The sequence below is a fragment of the Anolis carolinensis genome, chromosome 5 (assembly GCF_035594765.1).
Source record: "Anolis carolinensis isolate JA03-04 chromosome 5, rAnoCar3.1.pri, whole genome shotgun sequence".
In the NCBI taxonomy this organism is placed as follows: Eukaryota; Metazoa; Chordata; class Lepidosauria; order Squamata; family Dactyloidae; genus Anolis; species Anolis carolinensis.
The window spans coordinates 56,743,825-56,749,823 of NC_085845.1; positions in this window are offsets into that span (position 1 = coordinate 56,743,825).

Here is a 5,999-nt window from a genome sequence, read left to right on the forward strand (position 1 = left end):
TTGCTGGATCCTTTTGTATCAGGTATGTTCTTCTAGTTGTTAGCCATTCACTGATACTTCCTTTCTGCAGCATCTCATTGAATTGTTGGGCCATTTTTCCATGTAAACTAATCAGATGTTTGAGCCAAAATCCATGAAGTTGATCACTACCAGGCGATGTCCAGTTCTTGACTTTTTGCACTCGTTTGCTGATCATTTCAGTTGTCATTTCCATCTGTTCCATTTTGTTCTGTGAGAATTTTCCTTCAAACTCCTTTATCCACCCAGCGTTTTTGTTGTAGTTCTTATTATTTTCCCAAAGCTCTTTCCAGAACTTCGTTGTTGCAGTTTTCTCTGGCTTTATGGTTACTGTGTCTGTTGTTTGGTTCAGGCTCTGATAGAACCGTCTTTGGTCTGATTGAAACAGTTGATTTTGTCTGTACTGGATGATTCTGGCTTCATATCTTTCAATTTTTCTGGCTGTTGCTGTAATTTGTATTATTATTATTATTATTATTATTATTATTATTATTATTATCATTAAGGCTGGGTGGCCATCTGTCAGGGGTTCTTTCCTTGTGCTTTTGGTCCACAGAGGCAGAAGGGGGTTGGACAAAATGGCCCAAGGGGTCTCTTCCAAGCCTCTTTATTATTATTATTATTATTATTATTATTATTATTATTATTATTAATTAACATTGAGGCAGGGTGGCCATCTGTCAGGGGTGCTTTGCTTGTGCTTTCAGTCCACAAAGGCAGAAGGGGATTGGACTCAATGGCCCAAAGGGTCTCTTCCAACCTTCTTTTTATTATTATTATTATTATTATTATTATTATTATTATTATTATTATTATTATTATTATTATTAACATTGGGGCTGGGTGGCCATCTGTCAGGGGTGCTTTGCTTGTGCTTTCGGTGCACAAAGGCAGAAGGGGATTGGACTCAATGGCCCAAAGGGTCTCTTCCAACCCTCTTTTTATTATTATTGCTGTTGTTATTATTATTATTATTATTATTATTATTATTATTATTATTATTATTACTCGGTGGCCAACTATAGTCCGGCCCTCTAATGGTCCGAAGGATTGTGAACTGGCCCCCTGTTTAAAAAGTTTGGGTACCCCTGCCCTAGGCCACCAGAGGCTCCTTAATCATGCAAAGAAGTTGCATGATTTTACAAGATATTGTGACTGTAAAGCAGCTTTTTCACACTAGGTGTCAGTCTTGTTCTTTTGAAAAAGGAGAGAAACGTAGCCAAATCTGAAAGCAAAAAGTTCGGCATGTTGAGAAATCACTTCACATCAAGTTCTTTCAGAGAACATTTTGCGTCATGATTTTTCTTCCTGTAAAACGTTTATTGTGCTTGAATGAAAAGTAAGTGCTTTGTATCAGCTTTGTCCATCAATACTTTCTATTCCTTGCCCTTGAAGCAGTGAACATTTGAAAAGCTAATTTACTTGGAAAATCAGAATATAGCACTGAACAGAAAACGGTCAATGTCAGGTACTAGGAACATTGGCTTCCACTCTGTGCTAAATGAAAGCATAAAAATTACATGCTGGTAAGTGTTACCACTCAAGTTATTAATGAAACTACTGAATATCCAAGAACATACAATCAGTACTTCTCTCCTGCTGAAATGTTATGCTCCATTTATATGTGATTGTGTATCACTGGGGGGAGGGGACAAGTAGGTATGGAGGACTGAACATTCAGCTGATGTGAGAAACAGACTCATGTACATTTCATCATTTCTCAGCACATGAAATGAGTCCAGATTTGCTGATGTTCCCATAGGATCCTTCTGTGATAGACTAAGATTATATGACTCCTATGAGGGCAACAAGATCTGTTGACAGCTCCACTGTTCACCTCTACTTTCTCTTCAACAGCTAATTTTGTCTGTTCCCACCTTCCAGTTATTCACACAGAGAGCAAAACAATAGGCCAGCATTTCCTTTTCCCCAGTGTCTCATCCCTTCTAATGTTGTCTCCCTTATAGTGAGGGTGCTTTCATCTTTAAGAACAGAAAGTGCTTTTCCAAATAGGTGAATAAGGATGTCACTGCATTCTTTTTTTTTTTAATTAAGATAAATTCACAATGTTAATGGAAATAACTCGAGCCTTTAAACAATCAAACACACATGGGCGATCATCCAGACAGAGGTCTTAGGGCAGTTCCAGATAGGGGTAAAGTCCATGCCAACCCGGGTTTGCTGCTGCTGCTCAATTGCATAGTCGTTTCCGACTCTTTGTGACCTCATGGACCAGTCCATGCCAGAGCTCCCTGTCGGCTGTCACTGCCCCCAGTTCCTTCAAGGTCAAGTCAGTCACTTCAAGGATACCGTCCATCCATCTCGCCCTTGGTCGGCCTCTCTTCCTTTTTCCTTCCATTTTCCCCAGCATCGTGATCTTTTCCAAGCTTTCCTGTCTTCTCATGATGTGGCCAAAATACTTCAACTTTGCCTCTAGTATCCTTCCCTTCAGTGAGCAGCCGGGCATTATTTCCTGGAGGATGGACTGGTTGGATCTTCTTGTGGTCCAAGGCACTCTCAGGATTTTCCTCCAACACCAAAGTTCAAAAGCGTCTATATTCCTTCGTTCAGCCTTCCTTATGGTCCAGATCTCGCAACCATAAGTTACTATGGGGAATACCATTGCTTTGACTATGTGGACCGTCGTTGCCAGTGTGATGTCTCTGCTCTTCACTATTTTGTCAAGGTTGGCCATTACTCTCCTCCCAAGAAGTAAACGTCTTCTGATTTCCTGGCTGCAGTCTCCATCTGCAGTGATCTTCGCACCTAGAAATATAAAGTCTGTCACTGCCTCCACGTTTTCTCCTTCTATTTGCCAGTTATCAATAAGTGTAGTTGCCATAATCTTGATTTGTTGACGTATAACTGCAACCCAGCTTTTGAAGGTCTCTTGTCCTTCCTATTCTGTTGTCTTCTTCCACTTCCATGCATTCATTGTTTAAAAATAGTTCTTTGTCTCTTCTGGCTAGCCTCTGGAATTGTGCATTTAATTGGGCATATCTCCCCCTATCGCTGTTTCCTTTCGCCTTCCTTCTTTTTTGGGCTACTTCCAGTGTCTCAACAGACAACCATCTTGCCTTCTTGGTTTTCTTTTTCTTTGGGACGTACTTTGTTGCTGCCTCCTGAACAATGTTGTGGACTTCTGTCCATAGTTCTTCTGGGATTCTATTTATTAAATCTAGTCCCTGAAATCTATTTTTCACCTCCACTGCATATTCACTAGGAAAATTTGTGAGATCGTATCTAATTGGTCTGTGTATTTTCCCCATTCTCTTTAGTCTGATTCTAAATTTTGCAATAAGAAGTTCGTGATCTGAACTACAGTCATCTCCAGGTATTGTTTTCACCAACTGAATGGATGTCCACCACCTTTGGCTGCAAAGAATGTAGTCAATCTGATTTTGGTGTTGATCATCTGGTGAAGTCCATGTATAAAGCTGTCTTTTAGGTTGTTGGAAGAGAGTGTTTGTTATGCACATTGAATTTTCCTGGCAAAATTCTATCAGCCTATGTCCTGCTTCATTTGGTTGTCCTAGACCATGCTTGCCTGTGATCCCTGTTATCATTTGAATGCCCACCTTAGCATTCCAATCTCCTGTAATGAGAATAATGTCTCTTTTTGGTGTGTTATCCAGTAGTTGCTGCAGATCCTCATAGAACTGATCTAATTCTGCTTCTTCAACAGCTGTAGTTGGGGCATATATTTGGATCACTGTGATGTTAAACGACTTGCCTTGAACTCGAATTGAGATCATTCTATCATTTTTTGGGTTGTATCTAATCACTGCTTTCGCAACTTTATTATTAACCATGAAGGCTACTCCATTTCTTCTATGTTCCTCTTGTCCGCAGTAGTAGATCTGGTGGTCATCGTTTGTGAAGTGGCCCATTCCTGACTCGCAAAATGTCTATCTTTAATCTTGTATTCCAGATTCCTATAGTGTGTTGATCTTTAGAACATCGGATTTGTCATTCACCCCCAGCACCGTCTGCTGTTAGCCTTCCTTTCGGATTTGAGCTAACTGCGTCATCACATCTGGGGCTAGTTGGATTAGTCCTCTGCTCCTCCCCAGTAGCATTTTGACCATCTTCTGACCTGGGAGTCCAATGGTATACTGACATTTCTCTGGTTGTAGTGATCCATGACCCGGGTTTACACCGCCCCAAAAGCCTGCACTTTCCATGACCCCCCAACCTCCCCCCCCCCCAATCCTTTTAAAAACTAGAAGAACTTAATCGGCCACCATTGGCATGGTGCCAGGGCTCTTCTGGTTTATAGCAATGACACATCAGGAGAAGTGTGGCCAGGAGTGATTTTGCTCCTTCCCTTTCTCCTGATGTGTGATTCCTACATGCCAGGAGAGCTCTGGCCCCACGCCAGTGGTGACCAGGTAAGTTCATTTAGTTTTTTAAAGGATTTTGGGGTGGGGTTGGGGAGGAGGGTGGTGCCCTCACAGCTGTGTGGATGCCCCCTCAGAAGTCCCAGAACTTCTGAGGGAGCAGTCCAGACAGGGGAAATAGTGAGTTTGTCCCGCGCTTTTCACAAAGACATGGAACAAACCCACTAACAAATAATCTCAGCACAAAGCAGAGTTTTCCTGCTTTGTGCCGAAAGCATTTGCAATTTTGTGGGGTGTCATATGAACCCCCCCCTGTGGTGAAGTGTGGATTTTGGTTTACAGTTATGTTTAATTGTAGGTAGAGGTTTTAAAAAGGTAAGTATTTGAGTTAGCATTGCTTGGAGGATTGGTAGCCAGTTCAGCACCCTGAGGCGAATTACCATAGAAATGAGGGCGGAGCCAACTGCCGTTTGGTAAGAGAGGACAGATTTTGAAAAAAAGAGTCAGTCTGTGGTCAGGGAACCACAGGGAAGGCTGGTTCTAAGATATTGAGAATCAGGAAAGCTCAGGTTCTAGCCTGTGTCGTTTTAAATAGGTCAAGTGACTTATTTAAGTTAGTAGTGGAGTTTGAGTAACAAAGGGAAGGAAATCCCAGTAGAAGTCTGTAGTGATTAGTTAAAATAAGAAACATCAGTTGGAAGGGAAAAAAATTAAACTGCTTAAAGGAAGAAATGGTCCTCTTGAGAGTTGTTTCATCAAATGTTATCATTGTAACCATTAAAGAAGTGTACCTCTAAGAGAGAACCAACATTGAAACCATTAAGCATATGTACATCAATAAACTTGTTACTGTTTTCTAACACTCAAGCCTCTAGTACATACATTTTAAGTCAAGCTACGCTACACTTTAAAAAGGGCAAAACATCTCCCTGCATCCTTGGTGATCACGACATCGCACCCCCACAAATATCCTGGAGGGTGCTCATTTTGTGACCTGTCTGGATGTGCCCTTAGATTGCTTTAACTCTTACATTGGCCCTTGGAACAGCCATATAATCTGCCATGTATGTGGAGCTGGTTGAAATTGCCATCTCTTTATGTGTGTGTATCTGTAACAGACTTCTCATCTTTAACAGTTACATGCTAGACAAATACCATATTATGCTCTCCATCCGGGGCAAGTTGAAAAATAAAAATGGTTGACAAATTGAGATATGACCAAATTCACCCATACCTTCATCAATGTGATGAAAGAATTTTGGATTTTTTTTTTTAAAAAAAAAAGGAAGAAAGAGAAATTGATTAATTTTTCTATTCATACTACATATTAGTGAGCATTTATTTATTATTTATTTAATTAATTAATTTGTATACCTCTCTTCTCCCTCAGGGGGACCCAGAGCGGTCTTACATAATGGCAAGATGCAATATGATAATATGCAATATAATAATATGATAATATGCAATATGATTCTCAGTACCAGATATCCTGGATTTTTAAATGGTAGTTGAAGATGAGGACTCAAGACAATCTGATGATGGTGATGATGTTGACATCAATTACTATTGCAAAATGACAGAATTAGAAATCTTTTGGGCTTTCACTCTCAACTTCAGCTCCCTCCGCTGCCTCCTCCTCTT